We start from the raw sequence: 15,216 nt of genomic DNA on the forward strand, positions 1-15,216 counted from the left end.
AGCAACAACTAAAACATCGGTGTGTTATCAACATTATTCTCATGCTAAATCCAAAACACAGCACTGTACCAGCTACTAGGAAGGAAACTAACTCTATCCCAGCCGAAACCAGGACAGATGGACAATTAGATTTTGAACAGCAGTAAAGATTCCTTGAGTTATGCCAGCCTGTACCATAGTTTGGGCTTCTTTCTAATCCTTATTACATGGAATTAAACTATTTATTTTTATCTGACACAATAATGTTTTTTAGTAATTTTGCTAACAATAAGTACAGTTAGACCACCAGTGTTGTGCAGACTGCATAGCAAATGAAGGCCCAACTTCACAGTTGTCTTAATGAGCTTTGAAACAAATCACTGGTAAATCATGTATTGATGGAAAGGAAAAGATAAGTGTACAAACTCAAGGATGAAAACTGTTATAGTAAGTGAATCACGCAGCCCCAGAGGCTATTATATTTTGTTCTAACAATGCCCATCAGATGCAAAAATGGAGGAAGAAGCTCATAAAGTAAGCATTTCAAAATATCTTGTTAGTATTAATATAAATGAAGCTTTGTTAAAATTTTAGATGCCGCATATATTATTTTCCCCACTGGGGGGAAAAAAAAAAGCAAGCTAAATAAATCCCCACTACCCCTAGTGAAACCAGCAAACCACTCTCCAGGAATGGGTTTAGCTACAAAATTAGATATTCTCTCTCTTGGTAGATGACACCAACACACTTCAGTGAGTCAGACTACAGCCTGACTGTATTCTTCACAACTGGACGGTACAGGAATGTATCAAACTTTGTTTTCCCATGCCTTGAGTGAATGGGGTGGGTAGTCCAAAATGGGGTGTAACTGGTTCTAGTCCTGGTGGTGTCAAGACATTACATGTCTTCTGAAGGAGACCTTTGCTGTGCTGGGAGTTTCAGAAGATATATTACCTCATCTATTATTGACCTCAGCACAATTTGTGCAAACAGTTGTTAAGAGCTGACCTATGAAAGAACAGCAAAAGGAAGGTGCAATAATAATGTATGATAGCACATTTCCATACCTCACACTAGTACAGGATAGGAATAAAAACACGGTAGCATGGGTTTATATTTACTTAAATATGTGTCTAAATCCATAGTATGTCACTATGTCTGTCTTAGCACTGACATTGAGGTTACGTAAATTAACCTAGAACGTGTTATTGTCGGAGCTTCACTTTGCTTTTTAGATGTATTTTTGTTACATTAAGTATTCACAGGAAAAATAGAATTATTGAACTGGAAAAACCTGAGCACCTCTGGAGTGAGGCAGCTCTAACTAGGAATATTAAAGATCCCATTTTGATCTTTGTTCTTTTCTCCCGTGTCTTAGGTCTCAGGTGACTTCTTGCACCTGAGGAAATCTTATGTTCATATTTAAATCTTCAAAAGACTTTTGTAAGCCTACCTATAAGGCTAAAATCAGGTGTCCACTGCTGCTGAAATTCAATAAGTTGGATATCTAAGTCTGTAAGATATCATTGAAAGTGTTAGGCTTGTTCTACTGAATAAATTATTAACTTGAAATTAATCTTTCAGTTTTATCCTCAGCTTCAGTCTGAAACAGAGCAGAGCAAAAACTTATCTTCCTGAGTTATCTTTCAACAGTGTCCACTCAAGCAAGCCTTTTGGGCTGTTACTATCAATAGGGGAATAAAATAAAATTCAAAAGACTTACTACAACAGAACACATTGCAACTGTGAACTCTGAATTTTGATTAAGTATCCACATTTAGTTTTAATTCCTCCCTGCTTCTTTCCTATGTAATGTCTATTTAGAAATACCTGAAAATATATCAATGAGGGAGAAGAGAAAGGGATGCTTATTACTAGCGAAGAGTCAGTCAAAGTGTTAGTCTTCCAGTCTTCCTTGTCTTTAAAAGAGCAACCTTGATGACTAAAGTAAACTTGATTTTTTGGGGGGTGGGAGGGAGAACATTATTCATTATTAATTATAAAATGGGCCGTATAAAAGGGAAAAGCTGACAGGCTAGTAAGATTTCTGAGCTAACGTTATCTTCTATAATTCAATCATCATACTTATTAAACAAAAACAGAAACACCACTTCCACTAGTGAGGTTAAATAAGGGGTCCCAGACACTTCTTTAGGTTGCGGACAGAACAAAACCTTTGACTTTGTGTCTGACAGCACAACAAAAACAGGGCATCTGGGAGGAACCAGGCTACCTTTTCAAGGAAACCCACTTGCACTTTTCCTCTTTTTGATGCCATAAATTGACCAAACCCTAAAATGTTTAAACAAGATGTCAGCTACAAGAGTAAAGTTTTACTATTTCCTGAATAATCTTTACTCATCTTCACAGAATAGATCCCAGCCAGATGCTTTCCAAGCTATGGGAACACTTCCCATAAATTGCTATTTCCATGTGAAGATAAACAACAGTGGAATCCTTTACACTCACAGGACAGATGTGAATATGAGACAAAGAGGGGGAAATAAAGAAGGAATAGCCTCTTCATTGAGCTAAAACTTGCCTCAGTAGAGGTTTAATTCATTAAACATTTTCTAATTGTAAAAGTTCCAGCAAGTCCCTTGGGAAGAAAGACATGTGGAGAAGGCAACCTGGCTGTACATGATGCTTCAGGTGCCAGCATTTCTGGTAAGTGGATCTGTGGACATACCAAGCTGCAGTGTGCAGTGCTTTGGGGAATGGCAACGGTTTTTGCACAGGATGAGGAGAACCTGAGCACTCTCTGTGCTAGGAAGCCCTCTAACTGGTCTGGAATTTCTGCAACATTGCTCACAGCAGCTAGAAATTACTTATTTTACATTCACCTAAAAGGCAGTTTAACAAACTGGTCTGACTCTCCACAATGTTTTCTTAAAATGCAGATGTAGAATGTTCTTGCCTGATTTAGAAAACTAAAATCTCTGTTTGAAACTTAAACAAATTTTCTAATGTTAAACCACTGCTAAAAAATATGTACTTTTGGACCTTGTAGCCCCACACTGGATGAGTAGATTAGTTTTCCTTATGTGTCTTACTTAACCTGCTGTTTTAGAGAGATGATCTCTCCTCATTACTCACCATACACCTTCAGAAACAGCACTGCAAATGTCACCACAGCACCGATCTGAGGATCTGATTTGAGGAACTGTTCTTCAAAGAGCAGCCAGCAAACACAAACTTCTGAACTTGACTTTCTGTTGAATAATGCTGTCTAGAGTCAGGCATTGCTTGGTACAGAGTAATTTTCACCACAAGATTATCACCACAAGGACCCCCAGTAGCAGTGTAAGACACCTGCTATGGAATGTGGGCATGGCAAGTAGCCTATAGTAAAGGCTGGAGACCTCAGCCTAACTCCAAAGGAACTGGTTCTTTACATTATGAAAGTTATAAATGACTGCTTTAGCTAAAAATGAGAACTCCACTCCCATTAAAGAAAAAAATTAAAAAACAATAACAAAAAAAAAACCAACTTGCCTTTCAGTTTTGGAATACTTATGCCCTGTCCTCTGTGAGGTGTTGGATGGGGCACCTCCACGCATCCGGTCAGACTTAGAAACATGATCTGGACCCTGTCTTTCATTTGGTCTTGCTATTTAAACACTCGGAAGAAACTCTCTTCTATTCAGCTGACAACACAAACAGTAATCCACTCTATTTTTATACAATGGAAACACAATCAGAATTTATTCATAAAGCACCCCCACCCATTAAACATGTTGTTTTAATATATATCCAACCTTCTACATACTGAAAACACAAAGTCTTTATGGTTACTGATGAAATCCACAGTTCATCATGTTTTATTTGCTAAAAAAGAAGAAGCAACTTGGCCAGATTCCTGGGGGAAAGATAGCCTGTCATATTTGCTGAGATTTATTTGTGAAAAAGCACTCAGGATGATATTTTTTGTGCAACCCCCACTGTTTCTGCGTTGAGCACCATTATCAGAAACTGCATTTCAGGGATTCATTTGAAATCAAAATCATAAGCAGTCAAGGACGGCTTTTCTCTACTTCAGTCATTGGCTCCTCTACTTAGTTATTCAAAATTTCCTTATAATTATGATTGCATATTTTAACGTCGTGCATCTGGTTCTGCCTCTCCCCCCATTTGTTTTCCTGTTCCCAAGATAATTACATTTTGACAAAAATTTATTGAGACATCTGTTTTTTGCTTCAGATCTCCAGGTCATTCTGCAGCCGTAACAGCGGAGCAGCACAGCTCAGCCATTTTCACCAAGGAGGGGGCTGCAGTAACTAAACTGATGGCCAGATTGGGGGAGATCTCAGTTTAAATCTGCCAGCTGGTTTAAGGTGGAAAGTGGCAGGATACTTGGGAATGGAAGGGAAGATGAAGAAGAGCATCCTTCTGATAATGCTATCTTTCCAGCACTTATAGTTCACCTCTAATAAAAATAACTCACACAAGAGCATCAGTACCAGCAGCAATCACTCTGAATGTCAGGAAATGCTGAATTAGTGCAGCAAGGGACAGGTAAGACTGGCAAAAGTAAAAGGAATTTTTAATAGCACCGTAGACAGAACCTGGATTAGAGTATTTTGTGAAACGGCAGACAGGAATAAAAGGACTCATTGAAAAGAGGGGGCTGTGTGTTCAAATACATGGCCTACGTGCTTAAAACCACTGCCATCCTGTCCGGCCCAAATTTGAAGCTGTGGCACAGTAACACAGATTACTTTTCAGCATCCTGTCTTGCATGTGGATACCTTAGAATTTAATACATACAGGAGGAAAATGGTGTGATTTAAAGACTGCACCATCAGATGTTATTCAGGAGAAGAAGCAGGAGCTAGAATGCTTTGTACCTGCTGCCACCACAACTTAGTCCTAAAATTAATTGCCAGTCTCCCTTAGCAGTGGTAATACTTCCCTTTTTTCTCCATTCACTTTGAGCACGTGTTACCAATATTGTGTGGAGGTCAGCTGTATTTCCCATCTCATGAACTACGAAAATAGCATCCAAAATACTCAGTGAATGCTGACATTAACCCAGCATTTATGTTTAGCTAGGGTAGGGAGACCTTGGAGAAGTTATTATTAGGAGTCTAAAGGGCACTTTAATAAACCCCGCCCAAATCCCAAACAAACCACAGTTTATCATTACTAAAGTACATCTTAGCTAAATCCTACAATTATTAGGAGGGCACTTTAATAAACCCCGCCCAAATCCCAAACAAACCACAAACCACAATTACTAAAGTACATCTTAGCTAAATCCTACATAGTGAAAAGTTTCCTGTCACTCCATAGAACTCCTCTCACAAAACACAAAGTCAGCCTTTCTAAAGTTGACAGAAGAAGTTTACTTTTCCAGCCTGTCTTTAACCAGAGAAATATTCATGTTCTACCATGATATCAGTGACTTATTGCCTCATCACCTTTTGGAAGGCAAGAGCTGCTTTCTTGTAGAAACCAAAGGTTGTCTTTCAGCTATAGGAAATTAACTACTACTCTTGAAGTTGTGATGTTTCCTCCATACCCCAGGGCAAACCATGTGGCTTACACTCTAACCATCCCCTTAATGCAGTGTAAGAAAGACAGAATGTTCATGGGGCACAAAAGGAGTTACTTTATGCACTAACTATTTTTATGTGAACTGAAACTAGTTAGCAGCCATCCCCTGAAGAGAAAGATGCATCGCAAAGAGAAGAGGTGATCCTTATTGCCTGTTAACTCCACAGACTAAAACAACACAAAAGAAAGACCATAAAGATTTTTTTTTAATAATATAACATAGAAATTCCTTGGGTTAGGTCATTAGGTTCCAAAGGAAATAACTTACAAATGGTACTATGCAATTGCAATTGCAATTGCAAAGTTTAGTTGGCCTTTACAGAGAACTTCTCCCTTGCACCTCAAAGTGATCACTGGGCATTTCTGCTTGCTAGACAATTTTGTGATGGGTACTCTTGGTAAGCAGATCTATTCCTCTTCCTAGTTTCTTTGTTGTCACCTCTGTTTTAATGGTCTCCATGTAAACTGTTGCATCTGAGCAAAACCAGACTGACTTTGAGAAGTTAAAGAGGTGTGTTTCGGAGAACAGAGGAGGGAAGGACCTACTACCTTAACTGGTTCCCATATCTCTGGGAAAATAAATGCTTCCACACTCACCCATGATCCTGGGGAAGGGGCTGAATGCAGGGTGCATAAACTTGTGAGCACATGGACCATTGCCAAATGCTGTTCCACTTGTCCACCTAAACATTGCCCTTGAGAAATTGCCCTTTATGGGATATATGAGGTGTAAATTCAATCTCCATCTTCACTCAGTATCTGTCATTTACTGAGCTTACGTTGCCAGCTGTGCCAAGCCACATCAGTTGGACTAGTGATGAGTATGTCAGCTTTAGAGGTTACCCCAAGAGGCCTTGCAAACTCATCTCAGGTGTAGAACTCATTTCAATCTCAGATGAGATCATTCAGATGATACGAGGCAGGGTATCAGCTGCATTATATCTCTCTTGCAGCATGAAGAAATTGCACTATTGAGAGAAGCTCATAAAAGCCTACTTAAAAACAAAAGGGACTTCAAGCATAGTTCACTTTTCTCATTACATTTTCTGTAGATACAAACATGATGACCCAAGCTATTTCCACTTAAACCCAAACTCAATGTGTAGGGAAGAAAACAAACAAATAAATAAACAAAATCCACGAAGCAAAACAACACATTCCTTGATTTTTCCATGTATTAGTAGAACCAACTGCAGTTTATTTAGCTTCATGAAATCTCTGACAATAGGCATTGACACAGAGGATGAAATGTATCCAGGACAAAGGAAGACTCAAACCCCTACAGCTGATGTGTTTGTTAAAGCCAGATGTTTTGCTGGCTGCTCAGATTTGATAAATGTTACAATGATAATGACCACTGTATAACAGTAATTTTATCTCACAAACCCATTCATAATTTTTTTCCCATGCCATTGTTCACAAAGGCACAATGTATGTGGTTTATTAAAACAGAAATGTTTCTGTAAATGTTTAGCGTGTGCTTTTATTTGTTGGCTGCTATGTGTTCCTGTGGTTTAATGCATCTGTTTATGCCACATTTGCTATGGCAAGTTTTATCTGACACAAACAAAAAGCATTTTGATTCCTGAATTAATAATACGCAAATCAGAACTGAGTGAAGAAGAGCCATTCAAACAGTTTGAGCAAACGCAATGTTTCAGTTTAATCCAATTAATAAAACAGCAAGTGTTCCTCGAGTGTTCAAAATTGCTCTGTTTTCATAGGTAACAGTATTTTACAAGTCTTCAGGACACTTCAGGAATATTTTCAGTAAAAGGAGAGACAAAAATATACATGCTGCTATCTTACATGCTGCATTTGCATAGTTCATTGTAGTGACTTGCTAAATTGGCTTTTTGGAAAGATGGTAATCCCATAATAATGCTATCAGTGCTCTAAAGGTGTTCTTAAACCAAGACCAGCAAAAGTGTTATTCTTACTTTACCTCTCTCTGATGTTGGGTTCCTTCAGTCTGCTCCCACCCTGAATCTGAATTTACTTCTGCTGTGAGAACTCTCAAAGTATTATATTTGAACCCCAACATGTCACTGAATTGCAACATAGAATAGTGCAATCCTATAAGGCCCAGCAAGAAGTAAAGGATTTTAGTTGTTCTAAAATGCAATCCTGAGACTGTCTCTCAGTCACGAGGCAGAACTTCCTAAATCCCACCCAAGAAACATTTTGGATAGGAAAAAAGTAGTTTGGTATTCTCCAGAACAATATGCATACACAAAATCATTCTTTTTTTTCCTTCTTCTTTTCAAGCACACAGTATCACAAGACCTGAGTATCTCATGACATGGGAATTAACAAAATGAGCAGGCATGTTTGGGGATGTTGTCTGAGGAAAGGTCTAACAGAGTGATCTACAGCCTGATTTTGGAGTCCCAGATCCTGAAATACCTCACAGCACTCCAGCAGAAGTCAAACATTCAGCCATACCAAAAGAACAGCTGAGAAACAACAAGGTGTGTTTGTTGCATCGTTTTTCCACCGGCTGTGCCTCCTGCAGGAACTCCTGTAATAGGGCTGCAGTACACCTCTGTATGCTTCCCTTCACTCCAAAACTATTGTGTGACAGGAGAAATGCCTGGTCTTTGGGCAGACAAAGTCTGTATGATGCATCATACATCATCATATTCTGGTACTGCACAGTCAGTCTTACGAGTTTGTTTTGTACGTCCTTTCCACCTCCTTGCGACCATGTACAAACCTTTTCTTATGGCTGATAAGAGTAACCTGAAAGGGTCAAAATCGTTTTGAACAAGTGCTAATCTTAGCTTATCTCTGTACAGTTTATGTTGAACAGAGGATCCCAGTTTTTTTTCCTAACCCCTGGGAACAGTGTGAATATGTAGCGACAGCCTCTGGCAGGTTGGGTGGGCCTTCAACTCACTGCACACAGAGACGAACTGCAGTTACTCACATTCTCTGTGATGATAAAACATGTGCATTAGAATTTGTGCTGTCGGCCAGAGCTTAAAAGAGAAAAAAGTTCATGTATTCCTTTATCCCTCAAAATAAAAAAGAGCCCATCTGTTTCATGCAGACCAGAAAGTGTGGGGCAACTGATCAGTTCAGCTGGTGCATAAGCTTTACATACCACTGCATAGTCTTCATGTCCCTGTCATAAATCAGTCACAGGACTTACTACTGCCTCTTCCCTCAAAGCAACTTACTTACACAGCTACACTATTGTCTGCCTGTCTCTGCTGTTCCACTTCAAGGAAATGCTGAGCCATTTTCTCTCACTGTTACTGAGCTAGAGCATTTTCAAAGGAAACTGTCATGCCTCTTGCTTTGGAAGTTTACAGGAGGCGAGTTATTTCAAATTCCTTACGGAAGGAATCCCACAGCCACGGGCTGGCTTTCAGCCCCCTGCTTCAGCCAGCTCCATCACGCTCTGTTTCAGACTCCTGATGAGAAGGGGGTCCTGGTTACAAATGTGGACATTGTTCTTGTGTTAGCCAATACCCCAGGAGTTGAATCAAGGTCTGGGCTAAGTTAAACGAGGTAATCTAAGCATGTGAAGTATGTGGCAATGTTGCAGTTCAGTTAGAACTCGTTTACCAGCATTTTTTCCTTCTGCCCAGTCTTTCCAGGTTTCAGCTAGAAACAAAACCTAGAAGACTATAAAATAAGCATCATTCTTGTAGTATTTTTACCCCAAAGGAAAGGATGTTCTTGCAAATCCCCCAGGCAAGCTGGACCTTGTGAGAGTCCCAGGTAAAAATTTTACACAAACCCAGCAAGTACAAATATTTTTCTGTATTGAAATAATCCTCCCGAAATTTATGTCCCTTCCCAGCACTGCCATTGAGAAGCTCATCACTTCCTCCATGACTTCATTCAAAGAAAACACTTTTCAGCAAAAACAACAAGGTTGCCAATAGCAGAAGGAACTTTGCATAAACTGTTCCACAAAGTAATATCAACTGCGGCTACTAAAATTTTCAGTTTTCTTGCAGTAGCACAAAGTACAGCTACACAGCCTCTAATCCTAAAAAGAGATCAGATGGGGGGAAATGGGAAGGATACTGTACTGGGTGTAGGTGTCAAGGTGTTGGTAGGGGGCAGCTACAGGGGTAGCCTCTGTGGAAGACTTTGGGGCTGCCCCGTGCCAGACACAGATGGCTCCAACAGACCCACCAGAGGACACAGCTGAACCCATCAGCCAAGCTGGTGACACCTTGAGGAAAATGTATTTAAGAATGAGCAAAAAACATTGCACAGGCAGTAAGGAATGAGGAATGAGGAAAAAAGACTGAGAAACAGCCCTGCAAACACCAAGGTCAGAGGAGAAGGAGGTGGAAGAGCTGGAGCCGAGATTCCCCTGGAGGAGACTACAATGGAGCAGGTATTTCCCTGCAGCCCACGGAGAGGACCATGCTAGAGCACATATCCACACTGCTGCCCATGGACGACCCCATGCTGGATCAGGCAGTTATTTCCTGAAGGACTGCAGCCTGTGGGAGGGACCCCACTCTGGAGCAGGGGAAGAGTGTGAGAAGGAACAAGCATCAGAGAGGAGCTGTTGTGGACAGCCTGTAAGCCCCTATTCCGCATCCCCCTGTGCCACTTGGGGAAGGGGTGAGGTAGAGGATTTGGGAATGAAAGAGCTTTCAGCCTTGGAAAAAGGGGGAGATGGAGAGAAGGTGTTTTAGTTTTTGTCTTTGTTTCTCATCCAACTCTATTTTTAATTGGCAATAAATCAAACTAATTTTCCGCAAGCCAAGTATGTTTTGCTTGTGAGGGTAATTTTTAAGTGACCTCCCTGTCTTTATCTTGATCCACCAGCTTTTTCATCTTATTTTCTCCCCCCTGACCTTTGAGGACAGGGAGTGAGAGAGCATCTGGGTAGGGGTCTGGCAGCCAGCCAAGGTCAACCCACCACAGACACAAAAGGAGAAATTCTGGTTTCAAGAAAGTTGAAAGCAAACAACAACACAACCTTCAGGTCAGCAAGGAGTCAGTTTGAACAGCAAGATCTGGTTCCTCTAGAGAACGTGTTAATAAGCTCTGTAAGGAACCACAGTGAGCCTCCAACATACACACACAAAGAGTTCACCTACACAAACTTCACCTAAAGTATCAATAGTCTGATGGGGAAAGAAAAAAATAATTCTATTTTTTTGAGAAAATGAAGCCCAGATAGAATTCAGGAAATGCTTCTTTGCTCTTTCAGTAGATTACTGAAATAATTAAACTTAAAAATGTAAATCAAAGTTTAAGATAAAAACTGTGGGAGTCTCTCAAACAGAAATCAACATTTTAAAACTAAACTTGGATAAAGTGCATAGTTCATTTTGAAAGTGAAAGGTAGAGTTCAATATCCATCAATCCATTTAGTTTCAGAACTGAGAACTTTTTATTTGTACATATAATTAAATGGGAAAAAGTAAACCTCCAAATAATTCCTGCTTCTATCACTTCTACCATTACCATGTTTACCTATTGCTTTGTACTTTGTTACCACTAAGTCAGTCCTCAACAGCAACACAGAAAGACAATAGCAGAAGGAATTCAAGCATTCCTTGTCCACAAACAGACATCAGGCAAAGGCACTAAGTAACACAGTATGGCATCAGTCTGGTTTGAACTCCAGTTATGACAGCTGGTTAATTTTATCCAGGTATTCCTGTTTTGACGTTAATATAATTTTTGCATTTGATGGAAGAACAGCTTCAAGAAAAGATTCATATTATACTTGAAGACAAGAGTTGAAGAATCTACCATCTCTTTTGGCTGCTTATTAGTAACATTAATGTTTTTTAAAAAAATCTATTTTTTCTATTTAAATTGCCCAGCTTCAGCTTATAGACATTTTTCTACTATTTTTTATCATGTATATTTGATAAAGAAAACAGGCCAAGCTCTCTAAATTTCCCACAACAATGTTTCTTCCTGAATTTCAAGTGTATCAAATCTTTCTTCCTTCAAGATTTTTTTTTACTTTAAAGTTCACTTTTTAACTATTGCAGGACAACAGTGTCGTTTTGACTATCGTTGCAGATACATGTAAAAGCCATAGCACTACCACTCACAGGTCAGGTAAAAGGGCTTACTCACCCTCTTTATCCTATGTTGCTTCAGGGCTTAAGCTGACTAGTTTGCTCTTTACATCTACTAAAACTTTTTGAAAGCCATCACTGCTATAATGTTCAGTATTTCTTGTACTGTATATGTGCTGTAGTCCAGCCCCTTGGTTTGTTTATTCTGATTTTGTTTACCAGAATCTTTTGCTGTTAGTTTCAGCCTCCTTTATAATATTAACTTGGCTGGTTTTTTTCAGGTTTTTTCAGTTCTCATTACTTTTTATGAAATAGTTATTTTTCAAACTACCCATTCAAACTGTAACACTTTTTCAGGCTTTTGGAACTTCCTTAGTGCTTAATATTTATTAAGTGAATGTATTTGCAGATATAAACAGCATTTGACTCTTTTTGAGAACCCCTTTCTGGCCCTGTGTGTTATCTACTTACTGGCTTTTGCAAATAGTTAGTGCTCTTCTTCCTCAGTAAAGGACTGATAAGCATGTCAGCATCCTGATGACATACAGGGACTTCATTCTGCTTCTTTCCAAATAGGAACACCTTTAACGGAGCACTTCTCTGGAACTATTCTGTCTTTTCAGCACCATTATGGAATTTTTGCTATCTCCATTTGGTCATGGCTCTGTTTCACTGCAAGATTTTATTTGTTCCTAACGTATTCTGGCTCCTTCTTATTCTGAGCCCTGCCAACCATGTTACTTTCCTTAGTATCCTTCATTTCCCTCTATCATTTTTGTCATGTTACATCTCTCCTTTTTTGTCCATTTTTTTAGCAGACAGCTCCACTTCCCCACTAAAGTGAGATGAGATTTTATGCAAAGTTGTCTCTTTGCAGGCAGCCTGGGTTTCATAGCTATTTAATAAATGGTTTCAACTGCCTCAAGAAATCAGAAGATTATGTAAACATTCTCTTTGCTTTCCTTTCTTTTTTTTTCTCTTTTTTTCCTTTCTTTCTTTCCTGGTTTTGTTTTTTTTTTTTCAAATTCATCAGAGAAAAGTAGACATGTCAAGTTCTTTTATTTCCACTTGAGAGGATCAAAATCCTACAATTATTCATGGAAGTGCTCAAGTCAGAAAAAAAAATGTCTTGCAAGGTGACTGTAAAAATAGTTGTCAGACTACAATTAAATTTCTTACTGTTTTGTGCTGGATAAGTTACTGATCTCTAGGAAAAAAAGGCAAGTCCAGTCAGCATAAACCTAATCAGAAGATAAATATCTTGTAAGTGTTTAAGGTATCAAAACATACAGCAAATGAGGAGATTTAAGTTGTTACAGCAACAGAAGTTGCAACCCATGTTAGACATGTTAATAGCAAGAGATGGGGTAGCACTTGGCTCTGAGCACATCATCTGCACATAATTATGATTTAACAAATTCTGGATTCATGTGCACCATACAAATCCCTTCACAATTAATTACATAGGTGCTGAACAGACTGAAGAATGGCAGCCACTTGTTCAATAGTGACTAAAGCCACTTCTTAATTATTTTCAGAAGGTGCTTGGGTTTTCTCTTCTGTCCTATTGACCTAGGCACCAACTCCCATTTTCAGGTGTGAATTTATTTTGTGTTATTTATAGTTTTTATCAAATCCTTTAGATCTGCTTATTAATCCTTTAAGAAAGATGGTTGATTCAGTAACTTAGAGATAGCACTTCCCCCAGCTCAAATTTCCCAGTCAGCGAGAACCTTCTTCTACAACAAACCTTCAAAAAGAGATCAAAATCTTCTCCTGGTCACATAAATGCAAAACAGATAGGTAGAGTAAGCACAACAGTATAAACAGGATTAAGAGGCAACCTTACTTTAATTTCTACAAGTCATATTGAGCTTATGGTTTTGAAAACTGTTTCCCAGAGATGTACTTCCTACCGCACCTAAAAGCATAGAAGATCATAAGATCATTAAATACCAATTCATGTTTTACATGCTCTGCTAAAATTTGCCAGTTAAGTCCAAAAACATAGGCCTTTTACTACAGGTCATGACTTGGTACTTCAAAACAATTTAGTTTAACTTGATACCAACTTTGTACTTGGTAAATAGATCTCTCCTCTCCTCCCTCAGAAGAATTAAAAAAAAAAAACCAAACCAAAAAAACCAGCATTCTCAAAAAGTAAGTGGATGGCTTGACCATGTACGAAACTTCCCATTATCCTGGAGCAGTTGGGTGATAAACATGACCCACACTGGGTAAATGAGCCTGCATTTTATTCTGGTCTTCTAGATGTTACAAATGAAACTTTATGTTAAAATAACCACAATTTATTCTTTCATGTATGAGTCATCACCCTCAAAACTTTGAGACCAGTCTTTCCTATTATTAGTAATAATTAATAATAAATAACAGGAATATTAAAGTAGTGCCTAGAGGCCTACCTGGGGATCTGGAATTCACTGGGTCAGGTACAGTACCTGTGCCTAACTGAGAGGAAAAAAAAGATAGTTTCTGATCCCAGCAGACAAATACAGTCAACAGATGGTGGAGAGTACAAAGGACAGCACCACAACTTAACTCTGTCTCATCTGTCTTAGGAACGCTTCAAGCTTCAGACATATTCAGGTAGAAATCCCATAACTTGGTACCACATTTTGTTTTTCTCTGCAGCCCTTAGATGTTGATAAATATTTATAAAAGATAAATGTTTAGTCAAGCAATAAACTGTATCAATCATGATGACAGACAACTGAATGAATAAAGATGGAACAGCCCTAAGGTATAAGTTTCCAAGAAATTAAAGAGAAACAAAATACTACTGAATGGAAGGCTGGTGCAACAAGACAGGCGGAAGGTTTCATTTAAGTGGAAAAGGTGAGTTCGTCATATGCAGTTTTTGACAGCAAAACAATGGAGAAGCATCAGGCAAGACCAACATGAGTGCTCCCCCTGCCTTCCTTGATCTCTGCAAATGGCAAATCAGGCCATAATCCAGCAGTGCATTCTTGCACTTTATTGACAGCAGTTCATATCTTCACCTTACAGTGTTTGCCCCGCAGACTTGTTCAGTAGGCCACTTCTCTTGCACTCTTGAAACAGCTGTTCAGCTGCAACGTGCGACACCGTCTATGGGACACTTGTTTTAGTTTAAAGTTGGTTCACATTTGCTTGAGCTGCCTTGCCATACAAATGTACATCTCTTCAGCTTTTTTATTCTGATCACTTTCAATGAAGCTGTACTTTAGAGAACGTTTTTCATGATGTTATGTACCATCACAGAATTATGGCAAATGAGGAAAGGCTTTCACCTGGGTTCTGAACATACCATCAAAATGGTAACAGAACCAAGACAATCATGCAAAAATGTGTGAAGGAACATCAACAATCAGGTAATTTGATAACATTTCCTCCAGCTGAAGAATATTTTTGCCTATTAGTATATCAACATCACTGAAATAGCTGAAGAGAAAGAAAGAATTTAATACAAAGGGTGAAAACAGTAAATCAATATAATGTCAACAAATTGTAAGTAAACACTCAACTTTGGGAACTTTTCTCTATTCTCCAATTATTCCTGGGTGTGGAGTTCTACATTTCCAGTGTCCTACTGTGGAGGCAATGCACTCTTTATATTGGATCAGGCAGCTCAGCCCTCTACCCCCAGGTACAAAACCCATATATGGAG

This window comes from Aptenodytes forsteri, unplaced genomic scaffold, assembly GCF_000699145.1.
Source record: "Aptenodytes forsteri isolate BGI_AS27 unplaced genomic scaffold, ASM69914v1 Scaffold46, whole genome shotgun sequence".
NCBI lineage: Eukaryota > Metazoa > Chordata > Aves > Sphenisciformes > Spheniscidae > Aptenodytes > Aptenodytes forsteri.